General features: G+C 38.1%; 1 long non-coding RNA gene across 1 annotated transcript; it reads left to right on the top strand.

Annotated features, from left to right (window-relative positions):
- Positions 1-9,394: 9,394 nt before the first annotated feature.
- On the top strand, positions 9,395-11,550 carry LOC105559470. The gene is made up of 3 exons (XR_001008750.1): positions 9,395-9,536; positions 10,376-10,585; positions 10,683-11,550. It is a non-coding gene; the product is annotated as an uncharacterized LOC105559470 (long non-coding RNA).
- Positions 11,551-15,506: the final 3,956 nt, after the last annotated feature.

The raw sequence follows: 15,506 nt of genomic DNA, 5'->3' as shown, positions 1-15,506 counted from the left end.
ATCGTCTTTCTTAGACTATTTTCTTAGACATTTTTTTCTTTGATTATTTATCAATAGATCAATAGTCAGAAAAGATTTCGTTTCGATATTCCTATGATTCAGTAATAATTTTCTACAAGAAATATTAACTCCTTTTCTCTCTTTCTGCCTTTCGGTCGGATATTATACATAAATGTTATATCACAGAAGATAATATTCCTATTATTTTTAAGTTCTGGCTTTCGGTCGAGCATTATACATTTTACATATTGTACACATCTATTCACAGAAGTCTCAAGTAACTCCAATATTCCGCGAATACATTATTATCCGAAGAGTGTTTCCACTTATACGAAAAGCAATATCCCTCCTCTAGACGTCTAGACGTCGCATCTCAACGTCATTGCTAATCGCGAACAAAGACGATCCGATCCGGCACAACGACCCTTTTTTTCCCTCTTCTTATCCGTTTTACTTATTCCCGAGGTGAATTCGCCCGTGTATCAAATTCAACCGTACATAATTAGTTAAATTTCATGTTGAAAAAGACACGACGACAAAAAAATGATAGTATTCATACGGTCATTGTATGAAACAGCAACTCTTTGGTAAATCAGGAGTTTACAAATATTTCCAAATGTCACAAGACGTTAATGCAGACTTTTTGTACTCTCTTCTTGACGCATTCTGACCACCACACGTTACTCTTTAAGTAAGCGCTGCAATAAGACCAGCGCAGAAGCGCGAGAAGTATTTTTGGTGCTTAGTGACACGAACGGTGCACAGTGTATTTTTCATTTTTCCTCATCGGATTTACCGTGAGCTACCTCGGAACAGATAATGGAGCCCAGTGACTCACTACTTAAAAACGAGTTTTCTCCGAACTACGTCGTATTCAATAGCCCGTTCCATTCCAGGAGACTGATGTCGAGATGTCACGGCGATCAGTGGGCGGATGGTCCGCTGGGATATTCCAATCTTCTGGCATATTGCGCAACATTCTTGTGTTTCAAAACTCGACCTCTTTCTTCCGTTCTCTTCCGTCGTAATTTTAAACAATTCCCGACTCCCTCTCTCCCGACCTCCTCTTTCTGCTTTAGTTTTATATAGATGACATTCCTCTTTTCAATAGTTCACTTTCGTCAACAATTACAATTATGCCGTTTTAAAACGTTGCCGCTAATTGTAAACATAGATTCAATGATTATTTCATAGTTATTTGCTGGTACGTACTATCCCTGCCCTTCCGTTCGTTCGACTTGTTTTCGTGAAAGCTGAAATTATCGACTAGCTGCGCTTCTAGTCTGGCCCACGAAAACCATTCATTCGAAACGAAGATAAAATGGTAACCATTGCCCAACGAGCTCTTGCTAAACACGACGACCGAGTTTCTTTGCACCAGTTTCCAGGCTTGCGCCAGGGTCTTCTTACTAGGCTAAAGAAAGAATAACAGCGAACACGAGAACATTTCCACGATACTGCTAGCTTCGTATAAACATAACAGATAGATATTCTATCTGGTTCTCAGAAAGAGAAATAAAGCTGCATTTTACGCATTAACGAAAGAAAGTAAAAAATAATATTTTAAAATACCAAGTATATTAACGTGTATACGATTATTCCTTAGCTTACTATTATATCAATATTAAATTATAACATTTCGTTACTTTTATACACAAACTTAATAAGTCTTCAGTATAAAAATCAATATTTTAAAAAGAAGACTTTTTCCACTACATAACTAACAAGACGTTTACTACGTCTAACGTGATTAATTCTTATTCTTAAATACGAGAACGATAAGTGCGAATCTGCGCAGAGCAGCATAGAAACAGTTTCGACTAGTGGGAATTCTGAAGGCAAATTAATTCGCGCGAGGAAGAAAGTTAGAATCAACATCAGAAGTAGCTCGCGCGCGTCCTGGCCTTTAGGAAATCACGAGAAAGGACAAGACACTCCAGGTCGCCATAGCGACGAGCCAACGGCCCCGAAGAGACCGTCAAGGGGCGACAGCCTCATGCTCTTCCATCTCAATTAATTTCCAACTGATCCCCGTAGATTTCACACGTCGAAGAAAGATCAAGAAGCTGGACGTCTGACCCAGTTCGTCCGGGTAACCCACACATCGGCATCAGTACAGTTAGCTAGGAAATGGTATTTTTATCGCAGGACCCAAAACGCGGATTAGTAAAAAAAAAAATTTCATTGCGTTGCCAACGATGCCGCTTGGCAAATAAATATTTTCTCTGTGTACTGTGATTTTGTATCGTTACGACTTACGATGAGCGGAGTATCGTTTGAAATCCACATTTTTCCAGGCGATTGCACATTGGACTTGTTTTCGGAAGTGAACGGACTAATCGGCAAAGTGAACGGAGACAAAACCGATCACCCGGTTGTTGTTTCGGCGCTTGAAAAAGCGCACTTTTAAAATTTAGGGTGAAACGCAGACAAAACTCTTTTTGGAGCAACGAGGCTCTTTGCAATTGAGAGGCTACGTATTTCTCTATTCAGATATATACATATTTATCATGAATATTCTTCCGAATGTTTATTATTAATTAATTATTCGTTGAAAATTATTTTAGCATTGAATGGTGCATGTAAAATATTATACGCTTCAAAATTCTTCACGAAACAGTCCCTGAGATATATCTGTCAAATTATCGTCGAACGATTGGTAAATAATCGGGACAGACGCGTGAAAACTTCAAGACAGCCGGACTCTCTTTAATCGTTATCGCGATCGCACAGTTTATTTTCCACCTATCTCCGCTGAACAATCGATCGCCCGCAATTAAGCTTATGCATTTGGCCATATCCCTGTCGCGCGCATTGTTAATCTCGAGATAAGAAAACGACGAAAATATCCAAAGATAAGACATGCGCTCCGAGGTCACATTTATATACACGTTTTAGTCTCCTTTGTGCCAAGCGCGTGATCTTCATCGCGTGACCGATTGATCCGCGCGATCGTTATCGCGAGGCGCGATTATCGGCTGAAACTTGTACAATGGCCCAGAAAACATTACGCAGTCCTGTTATAGAGAAACTCTTCTCACCGTGCAATCCCCGCGTGCCGTTGGAGCCGCGTGACTCGCATTTCGCGAGAAGCCGCTCGACTCTCCTCCCGAGAGAATTGCCGGCGAGTCAATGCGACAAGACAACGCGTGGTATCGGACGGGCCGGGTGCACGCGAGCGGAGCATCAGGATTAATTAATTTGACACCGCAAACGAGTGACGTGTGAGTCACGAGGAGACTCGCGGTGGCCGGAACGATCCGGGTTTAATCAATCAATTAAAAGCGCATGACGCGATGGATTAATACTCGGACAGTGATTAGGCCAGGATTTCCACAATTTCCCCGTGGTTCGAACACGTTACAACGGACGGGGCTTAATACGCGGTTCTTTCAGCCGTTTTGCTTGACTTTCGAAAATAGTCGGCTCTAAGGAAGGCAATTGTAACAGGTCCTCGCGCAACCGTGGTCTCGGATTAATCATTTCGCTTGTCGCGTATCTCGCGGCTCTTACATAATGAGGATCATTATTACGAAAGTCAGCCCGCAACGCTGTCTCGCAAATGTAATGGACCGCGGTGGGGAACCAACGTTTCATAATACTGATTGGAAGCCCAATGACAAAATGCAAGTACCGCTACGGAGAGAACGAACTGGCAAGCTCATTAAGATATCCGAGATATTATCGAGCACGTGTCTCCAGGACAATTAAGCTTAATCTGATCGGTCAACGTTATTAATTCGCGGAAATATACGGGGTGTCCCGATTGCCTATATTCGAATCTTTTAAAATCGAAATACAGATCTCATCCAACGAAAATACCGACGAGCTAAATGATAGACAAATTCGCACGTGAACGGACGTACGATAATCCCGGGACACTTGGTGCACTTTGGACACTTCGTGCATCGTCTGGTATGCGTAATATCTGCTCGATGATGTAACGCATTTAATTATCAGGACAGAATGTAACTCGCATGCGGCCGCGTACAAGTGTACTCTCGCATAACATCGTCGACAGCGTCTGCTTGATTTTACTCGTGCGATATCGATAAACAGTCCTTATAGGGGGGTCCGTCTGGTTCACGCGGGGTTAATTGGCTAAATATTCCCTATGGATACGCGCAACCACTTGTGTCAGCCTCCTCTACTACGCGAGCCCGACATTGAGACAAATAACACCTATTTTATTACTATGAGGACGTGTTCGATTATGCCTCCCACGAGTCATAATTGAAATGTCTAATTGATCTTCGTTACGGAAGATCGTGCCCATGCTGAGCTGAAGAATTTTGCCCTCACATTACTCGTCCCTCGTGTGGATTCGATCTCGCTTGTGAATAGCGATTGCGCAAGAATCGGAGAACGCATATGACGTAGTACTCCGTGGCACGGGATGGTATTGTTGCGAGCGACGCGGGACGTAATAAATATTGAACAATTCATATAGTCAATGGGTTTGTTTTCTGTTCCTGCACTGGTGAACTAGTGCAGTAAGCCAGTAAGCTAGAATGAGAAAAAATATGCTTGTCTTACTCCAATTTATTGCACTAGTTCACTAGTGTAGGAACAGAAAACAAGCCTAATATCGCCGCGAGACAAAGGCATTTATGAAGGAAGCGACTCGTGACGCAACGGTCGTGACGTAAACGCGAAAGACCAGCGTGGACCGCGTACGCGTCAGGCTGCTCGGGGAATCGTTCCATCTAATTTATTAACACGTCCAGTCTCGCTAATGAGTCCCGTGCTGCGCGTGCTTCGTGTACACATGCACATTGCACGGGATGGGGCACAGTCTGACGCACGTACGTGCATAACACCGTCATTCACCGGACGGTCTGCTGCTCGTTTCTCACACGTGATTCCGGTGTTGCGTTACTATGCGCGATTAGAGCCCGGGTTAGTGGAATCGTTATACAGCAAGTGGGAATTCTTCCACTACGTTGTACGGAATTTTTGGGAGCAAACGATAGTCTGCGTCTCTATACTTGAATGCGAGAACACGACAACACAAGACAAGCATCAAATTCAATTATAATTATATTATTGTTATAACATTCATGTATAATAAAATATTATGTGAATACTCATATTTTCATAAAAGTAAGTATACTTTATCATTAATTTGCTCAATAGTTTCGCAGTTGTATAATCATCGCGTACGTTGACGCGAACGTGACGTTCATTAGAACATTTATATCGAGTCAACAAAATGATTAGCACCGATTATAAGATTCGAATATCATATATGCGAACTACATATATTTTATAATAATACGGTATAAATTAAATTTTTCCTTCGATTAGTTACACGATTTATTCTAGTTCTGAAATTGCTTTTAGGGAAGATTTTTAAATTACGTTGAAGAAATATTTCTAAATGTCTAATTTATAATTAAAAAGTTAATCTACTTGTAACAGAAGAAAAACTTTGATATAATATTTTAATACAATCAGAATGTATTTAAGAAACATTATACATATATAAATGTGTAAATTATGTACATTCAAACTCATTTTCACATTTTCGTTATGTTCGTCTCTGAACATATTCTTCAGAAACAGCACTTCTGACTTCCGTCGTTGTTGTATGTAGCTCTTTAATCATTTCTAATTAGACAACCATGCAGTCATGGCAAATTAGCGATTTATTTGTACCAGTATATAGGCATACCGTAAAACGTAACATTTTTTAAATATGTTTCCGCTATGTTTGCTTGTAAATTAGTCATACACAGATTCACGGAGTGCGTGATAATAAAATGTAAATGATAATAAAATGCTAAACAATGAAAATTTCTATTTTTGCAAATTGTTATTAAAATATAAACTTCTAAGGGACAATGAAAATATGCTTTATCTGTTTGCATACAATCCCAATATTTGCTGAAACTCTATGTTTAACAGCGTCTATTAATAAAAGAGAAAACTTCCACATATACATATAAGTATATAAGTAGCATGAATCATTGGGAAGAATAGAAGCTCGCATTCCCAAAGACAGAGCAACAGGAACTCATTGTTAGCGTTAAATTTCGCTAATGAATAATCGTGACATCGAAAACTGTACAAGCGGTGACGGTTCTTTAATATATCCAACTCATCAACGGGTAATCGGGAAATCGAAACTTGTACCACGAATGATAGAATTCTACCAACCAAATCTCACTTTAGTTTTTCAAGAATAAACATTTCCTGCAACGAAACTCATCCCTTGAATCCCCTTATAAAAATCTGGAGATCGCTTGTGACTATTTTATTTTATTTCGCATTCGTGTTCTGAAATGCCGTTCTTGAACTAGCCATTGTACTCTCACACTCGGTGCAACTTCAATTCTCAATCTAAATGCCGAATTTAAATTTTGTACATGTTGCTTAATAAGCTTCGATGCTATTTTTATTTTCTTTATTAAAAAGGCCATCGAATTCTCCAATTCTCATAAATATATTATTATGTTTTAGTGCCTTCTATAATTTTTACTTTCCATGATTCTGAGTTTCTTTCATCGTTATCGCGATCAGCTGATTAGCGACCAGACCTATGGTATTGCACTTCATTTACTATCACAAATTAATTGACTGATGTCAACACTTTTCTCTAGACTAATAAATTCGTTAACTTTTCATAATCTTTTTTCGGAAACTAATACACTTTATTTCTATTAATTACCAAAATCGGGGGAATTGATTGAACAAACTGGCTAACAATAAGGATTTATTAAAATAAAACACATTATCTAAAAATTTTTTATATATTTTAACACTTTCTTCGCGATACCACTATCTTAATTGATGAATTGTCAATATAAGAATTTTAAAGAAAAAACGCAATTGATATATTTTTATATATTTCTTATAATTTATTGTTTATCACTAGATTCATCAGTAAAATTGATGGTTTTTATCTGCATTTTTGTGTTCTTAAAATGTTAAGGAAAAATAATTTGCTCGTTTACCGAGAAGTGTTAAATCTCGCAAAGAAATATGTTTACAGAGGGATATGATCACATCTCGACATGCAAGTTACCTCGGATGCTCTTTTTGCATCTTAATACTGCGCGTCCTGGTTTCCTCTATCTTTAGAAACGGAGCTGCCCCTTGGTAATCAAGTATTAGCTGCACGGTCGCCTCGATAATGACCGTGACATATGACGACGATCGATTATCGAATTAACGAAGTACGTAGGCGGCTACTCCACCGTGTTTCATTTAAGGGAACGACATAGGAAGACAAAATTGTTACGGCGCAATTTGTCTAGTAAATCATCAGAGAATTGCGAATAACAATTGTATGCGCCGTTTGCTTCACATGGTATCTATTTTACTTCTAATAATTAAAGCCAAAAGTTGAATTTGCACTTAAATCAAATCCGTTTTTCAGAATAAAATTTAGATAACTTAATTTTATTATTTTGTATTAAAATAATAAACTGCGTCTGTTGGAAGTAATTTTAGTAAATATAATTTTGTTTACTTTATTATCTTTTTATTCAAGAAATTCTCTGACAATGAGTAGTTCAATTTTTTTTAATTTTTTAACTATTATTCCTTACTGTGCGGAGTGATTCCATTTCTTGACTATGCACTTCTACACAATCGTAATCTTTGATACATCACCTATTTCTTGCTGTCACATCTAATGGGTGATACTTGAGAAGGACCAGTATTACTGGTCGAAACGTCGTGTATTAATTGAAAATATATTTTGCCAGTTATCGTCGATATAATTCTTTTATTGTTGTTTTTTATTACATGTACATCTGTACATGTACATAGATCAATGAGTCAGATCAGACAAGATATTGCAGTTAGTTTATTCGCAAGCATTCGGGCATTTAGTTAAAAGTTTGAAAGTTCCTTCATGCCTACAATTTGATATTTAACACATGACAAAGACCGTTTATATTTTCATTGTTTTATAACAATAATAAAAAAAAGGAAATTGTAACCAATTAATCCAATATTCGTGCCATGGAAGGGCGAAGAATACTGGCATTGAGAAATTGGTTTAACATTGAATATTAGTCCCATTTGACGTCCATGTGTTATGTAGGCACACACGGAAAACACTTTGAGACTGGAAATTAGAGAAGAAAAAGGGATTGTTTCTTTTTTTCTTAGAGGAAAGAGGACTGGGTCTTGAACTCGGGACTCGGAAATGGCAGACTGACTCTCTACCTGCGTGGCTACTAGCGCTTCTACTAGACTCTGTAGCTTATACGTAAATAATTTAGGGGCATCCGTTTAAAACTCGATTTTATGTCAAAGAATTTAAAGGACTCAGAGCCGCGGCAGGATGGTAGTGTCTAAATATTCTACTCTAAATTTATTGCGAAAAAATATCACCCTGGCCGAGGTGATATTTTTTCGCAATAAATTTAGAATAGAATATTTAGACACTACCATCCTGTCACGGCTCTGAGTCCTTTAAATTCTTTGAAATTTGTGTTTAACACATACGAGCCTTACTAATTTATTTATCTATTTTATGTCTTATATTTAGCGAATTACATGGCTAATTCTGTTTAATAAAATTGTTTAATAAAACTAAAAATCGTATAAAGCTAAACAAATAGAGAATGAAATAGTCAGGTCTGGAAATGTTAAGAATAATTGAAGCTTCCACGAATCTCGAATTTTAGGTTTGTAAAACAACAATCAGAGAAATAAAACTAAAAATAAATAAGCTTGACAATAAGATAGTCGTATCTAAGAACGTTGAGGACAAAGGACAGAAATGGACGCAGACTCTTTGGAGCAAAAGTAAAAGAACGAGGCGGACTGAACGAAAGATAAGAAAAGAAAGTTTGATTCGCGGAATATTTATAATTTTTTTACACATTGTTAATGTCAAATCGTTCCCAATACAGTACGCCGCGCGAAACGCCGTCCAAGCAAACTTTCCGGACGGTTCTGTGCACACGAGGCAAATTGTTTAGGTAACTATTTTTCGTCTGCGCACGTTTACATTGAAAGTCCCGAGTTCTAGCGTGATAAGCGTGCTACATGCGATAATTGCTTGAGATAAGATACTTTTTACATCGCTGCGCCTTATCGAGAGACTCGTTGGCGGACCCGTTGTCTTTCGCCCATTTCGTCTGCAGGATAAGATCCGCCGTGATATCGCACCGTAGCCATCACTGCCCTTGGAGATTTCATTCGCGTCGTAGAAAATTGCGCTCGATGACGAGGTGAGGCACCGTGCTGACCTTTACGTTCCCCTTTCCACTCGATTTAATAAAGCGGTTATCTGCATGCATACACGTACGCCGTAATGTAGGGAGATGCCTTGCGTCATCGTTGTAGTGATCCGCCAGCTCGGATATCAGGCAACGTGATTCGGGAGCCATGACGAGTGCATGCTCGTCTCGCAGACGCTACCACCATAAATCACACCTCAATCGACCGTTCGGTTAGACTTGTTGCGCGCGGTCGCAACGTATGTTGAACACGCGTTTCTCTCTGGATATATTATTTAAGAGCTTAAGAGGGATAATAACCAGTGCGGCAGACTCGACTTGCTAATTGACTAAAAAGTAGGTGAAAGCTGTAAACAATTTTCTTTTCGCGTGTTCCCTTTTAGACCATTGTCTTGAAAAAAAAATGTAGCATTACCGTTGGGACACTTGTGTTTTCTATTAAAAAATGTGCTGGTGAAAAATTTCATGTTATTAAATATTTAGCACATTTACGTGTCAACGTAACATATTGTTATTGTGTTAAATTGAACTCGAGTGTTAAATTGTTAAAACAACTGAAAAAAATAACATAATGTATACCTATTTTTAATTTTACACAATAGATACGTTCCATATTATTATTATTATTGTGGCAGGATTTATGTGTTAAAATTTACAGGAAATAATGTTGATTTTATTTTGCAATATAAAAGCTTGAATTATTATATCTGTGAAATTTAAAAATAACTTTTTTAGTTAATTTTATCGTTAAAAATGTGTTCATTTTACACCAAATTTATTTTATATCACTTTGAGCTGTGCATTTATTTTGTGTTTAACGTATCCATATTATGTTAAATTAACACAAAAATGTGAGCGTACCGTTTGACATTTGTTAAATGTAACACAAAATTTTCAACTGCGATCTATTGAAATTCTCAACGGCACTTTCTCTTATTATCGCTTTAAAAAAGCTTCGAATGGTTGTATCTTCCTTCAAATACAAATCCTACGCATTTAAAGATTTTATTTTCCTCTTCTATAAATGTAGAGATTTTATTTTGCTTCAACCGTATTTCTTTTCACCTTAAAATTTCATTTTTCTTAATCGCATTCATTTCGACTGCCAATAGTACGTGGAAAATATTTAATATTACAATATGCATAAATATCTTTAATCCACGTAACTTTTGAAGCTATTGTGCGTTTGCCGTTGCACGCCTTGGCTCTCGAGCGAACTATCACCGCATACAGGCGACAGGCACCATTCGCGTAAATAACGAGCGGAATGAACCGAGCGAAAGGCAAGTGTTCTGCATTTACAACGGATAGCCTTGCCGTGCCTAAAACGGATATTTATCTCTATTAATATCTTCAATCAGCCTCAAGTTACACGTGTATGTACCGTACGTATATCGAAATACCGTACGAGCCTCTCGAAAGGCCAAACTGATAACTCCACTCCGTATCTCGTGGATATAAGTATCTTTCCTAATTTTATAGAGGCGTACGAGTAATTTGCAACTTTGCCAGGTTTCTCTACTTTCCACTCCGGAGCGGAGCTGATCAGCAGCGGCCCGCGTAAGGCTGATGGCAGAGAACGAACTGTAAACGCTTAAAGGCCGAATCAGACTAGCAACTGTCGACGCGGATTGGATTGGGATTGACGACTGGCGATTTTCTTCTAGTCAATGAGAGTCGATTACATCGCTTGCTGCTTTGCTCTCATTGGTTAGAGGGCAATCAATCGCAATTAATTGCCAGTCTGATTTGGTCTTAAGACTCGGGACCGCTAAAGACACGCGTGCGACAAAGCGCACGGATGAAGAGGGCGAAGGCACGATCGCGCGGGATTCCGGCTCGCATTTTGCCCGCGAGATCTTCGAATAACCCTGCCGCTAGAAAGTGAATCTCCGCCGTACTTTCAACGCCGTTCGGGACCGAAGCTTCGGGGGACGCTATGACGCATAGGTGCAGCGCAACTGGAGGATGAGCTCACGAGATGCCGCGGACCCTCCCGAGGCCGAAATAGGATTTTACGGCTGCCGCAGGTGCCGTCTATTCCCAGTTCTAAAGCAAATAGCGCGTCGCATCCATTACGGTCGACACCGCGGCGTACGAGGATAAGAACGGAGAATGAGACGCGCGCAAAGTGGGGAAATTTTGAATTCCGCCGGCAGTTCTTGTCCGCTTTCATCTCCGTGCGTTCAACTTCTTTCTCTGAGATGCACTAAAAATATATCTTACTAACGCAGGTAGATTTCTAGGTGTCGTAACGAAAGTTTGTCGTTATTTTTCGTTAGAAGTCTGTTAGAAAATTGTTTGTAGCCTGCAAAATTTATAGCAGCAACATTCTAGTAATACCTTCTGGAAAGTTTAGATTTCATGACTAAATATTAATCGTTCACAAAAAAAAATGAATTTCAATACCATATCTAAAACAATCTTCGTAAGGAATATAACTGTTTATGTGCCACAATCAAACGTTATAATGGATGGGCGCCACAGAAAGACTCTCTTCCTTATAACATTCGACAACAGTTTAGATAAAAACTCTGTTTCTATTATTTAAATTGATCAAATACAAAACATATGCAATTTCGCAGTATTGGCTATTTATTTATATATCTCAGTTATTTTTTCGTACCTAGAAGATCGCCGCTGCAGTTACGAGATCTTTTTTTTTCAGTGATATCGAGATACCATATATATTATAATAATTGCAACGATTAATCGGGATTAATTAAAATTAATCGCGGATACCCTTTAACGTAAGCGAGGTGAAAAATGTGATGCAAGTAATATCTTCTCCTTAGCCCACGTAACGGGAAGCATAAACCCGATGATTTTCAATGGTAACGCCAATATTTCAGCGCGAGTGCACGAATGTGCCTCCATTACCATAAGAAAAGGATGATTAGTCGAGGCTCACCGCCGGCGCGCAAATATTTTCACACTTACGATTCCGCTTAGTTTTCGGGCATTGTCTCTCGCGTTTATTTTGTCGTTGCGGTAATTTTATATTATTATTGTTTTCGTTCATCTTTATCATCATTCACGCATCGTCTCCCCGTCGCGACGGCACGGTTCCGCAATAGCGCGTGACAAAAATTCAGCGACGCACACCTCGGAAGTTATGTAAAATTTGCACGCATGCCGCGAGCACGTTCGACGCACGTGATGCGAAACGAGCGGCGCGCGCTGCGTGCACGTGTGTATATTTAATCATGCGACGTAGGTTTCTAATATGTCGATAGTTGGTCTGCGGTCGAGGTGCCGCCGGGAGAAAAATAGCGTAGTAGCGAAATGGCGTGTCTTGATTAGCATAACCCTTGGGGAAAATTTACTTTAAATAAAATTAAAGTTTTTTAAAGTAATCTTTCAACTCTAAGGGCCAGTTTCACAAACGTCGTTTAACCGCTAACCCATGGTTAATTGATCCTCTGTCTCTTCTTGGATAACAAGATAGAGAAAGATAGGAAGTCGACTGAACTCTGGTTAACAGTTAACCGACGTTTGTGAAACTGGACCCAAGAGTTTAAGGCCGCGCGGCATAGCACTTTCTCGTAAGAACAAAAACCGCACGCGGTATTATAAATTATATCGCATACTTTTCACAATTCTTACTTTTCTTTTAAATTCTTAAAGTAAGCTTTAAGTTTATCTTAAATAACAGTTTAACGTGTCCGAACTTACTTCTCATTTTTCTTATTTTTCTAAAGTAAAATTTTAAGGTTTCCTAAGGTACGTTTTCCCAAGGCATACGAAGACAGCGTTTTCGGAGAATAAACGTTATATCACTTAAACACATGAAAGTAACAATTTTCTGTTAGCAACCCAGTGAACACCGGGCATGAATTACATTTGTTCATTTACGTTACAATGTCTTAGTCAACAATGTAAATGTAATATAACACATGTGTTACATTTACATTATTAAGTGAGAAATTGTAACATAAATGCGGTGTTAACTGGGAATCGATAAATATTTTGTAAACAATGTCTTGAAATTATGAGTCAATCATTCTGCCAAGGCCTTCAGGATGGAAAAATACACGCATTTTCTGCCCATTTATCATGTTATCGTCACAGATGTGAAGATCATTTTTCGCATGTACGTAGCATTGAAATCTTGACTCGCATGGCAGAATCACGTCTCATGGATCTGGTGTATAGATCCTTGGACGGCTTCGGGTCTTCGTTCAACGGGGAGCAAAGTGAATGACGCGTCGTAATCGCGCCGCTAATTGGAACGCGACTATCACGGTATTGTTTGTCGACGAGCGTGTTATCGTACTATACGTAGACCCGTGTGTTTTCTCAGCGTCTCCGCGAGGGCCACGTGAGCACCGGCACTTGATGCCGTGGCTCGTGGAAGACGGCCTCTCGATTATTTGACACCTGTCGCACGATAACGCTTTCATTACGGGTGGTAAAAGGAAAACGGACATTTTTCCATTCGCACGTGGCGCCAGCGGGACCCCCGCACGCTTAGCGTAACACATGACGAGGCAAATCGAGAACTGACTCATACTTGATTCGGTCATAATTCATATTGATCCACGCTGAACGCATACAAAGTACGTGCGATATGGTGAGTATGCGTACGATGTGATTGTGATGAGCTTATACTGAGTCACAGACGTGAAATAATACAGTTTGTCACGTTAGGGGACTAAAAATAAAAATTGATATCCTCCTTACCCACATAATACGCAATAAACTTGCACCAGACGTTTTGTACAGAATCAAATAATTATTCGCTACAAACGATACGTACACTGAAAAAAATTTCTGGTTGAATATGGACGAATCAGATAATTCCTTTAGGATTTACCAGAATTCCTGTAATCCTACAGCAATTCTGGTAAATCCTAAAGGAATTCTGGTAAACCCTAAAGGAATTATCTGATACGTCCATATTCAACCAGAAATTTTTTTCAGTGTATGTATACATTACATGTATGATATTATACAGGGTGCACTAAAACCACCGGATACCCTTTTAATCATAAATTCTTTAGAAAATTTCAAGAGGAAAATTCTAGTACAAAAATGTCGAGGGTATAATAGTTTTACAAGTATTAAGCTTTCCAAATGTTCCAATATATAATTTTAAAAAATGTATATTTATATATGTACATATATAAGTACATTTATTAATATTCCTTTTAAATGTATATTTATAAATGTACTTATATATGTATATGAATAAGGTATGTAATATTTTAAATTATATATTGGAATACATTTTTGGGAAGTTAATACTTGTATAAACAATTTGTTTTTATTTTATACACTGTAATATGTTAAAAACCTTAAATAGCAACACCTCTCGGACCTGTTCATAAAAAATGCTTATCATATAAGATAGTGCGTTGTAATTACAAAAAAAGTTAATGCGCACAGTACGAAAAGTGCGTTTATATGGCATTGATAGCTTAATTATTCATTTCTCACGGCACGTGGACTACATTTTAAGAAGCGATTATGTTACAACGATTATGTGAGGCGTTGGGGATAATTCGTTTTCGGGATGTGTCTGTTCGCACGAGGCACGTGCATTAATACCACAGTTATATAGGACAGATCGGAATCTTCGCTGTGGGAACTGTTACAATTACAGTCTCGGGAGAGTTTGATAAACACTGAATGTTACCGGATGTTACTGAAAAGCGCCCCAAGAAAATTAGAAAAAGCTTATTAAGACACTGAGAAAAATTTCCATCGGATAAACTAATTAAATACCTAGTGTATCTGACGGTTAATTTTTTCGATTAACTATTCGGATTAAATTGTATACATAACCGATGAAATTTATCCGATGAAATGCAGTTACCGATGAACTTTAATCGAAAAACCGTTATATTTTTCATCGGATATACAATTTAATCGAATATATCCGTTTGTTATTATGTAATTGGATTATCCGATTATATTTAATCGAATAGTTTTCTCAGTAGAATCAATACAGATGATTAAGCAAACTTATATAATAATAAATTCTTTTAATTACATTATCACGTATGAAAGCTGAAATAGCGATATAACATTTATTAGCCATATTAATCATACTATCATGAGCAAGACAAAACAATAATATTATTAGGGATTAAGTGCCTTACAAGTAGCTTCGATCTTTTACGACAGACACTATGAATATGAATTGAATCTGACAACGATGACTCACTTAGGCTTGTTTATTAAGTTATACTCGTTTTATTATTTAATTACTTAATTTATATTCGTATTCTTTATTTAATCTACATATGTTTTACCTATTTTGTTTTACTTACACTGATAGAAAAATATAGTTGAAATAACCAT

This window comes from Vollenhovia emeryi, unplaced genomic scaffold (assembly GCF_000949405.1).
Source record: "Vollenhovia emeryi isolate VEMERY1.0 unplaced genomic scaffold, V.emery_V1.0 DF939268.1, whole genome shotgun sequence".
NCBI classification, from domain to species: Eukaryota; Metazoa; Arthropoda; class Insecta; order Hymenoptera; family Formicidae; genus Vollenhovia; species Vollenhovia emeryi.
Note: the sequence above shows the minus strand (reverse complement) of the source record. Positions and strands in the feature narration are given on the sequence as shown.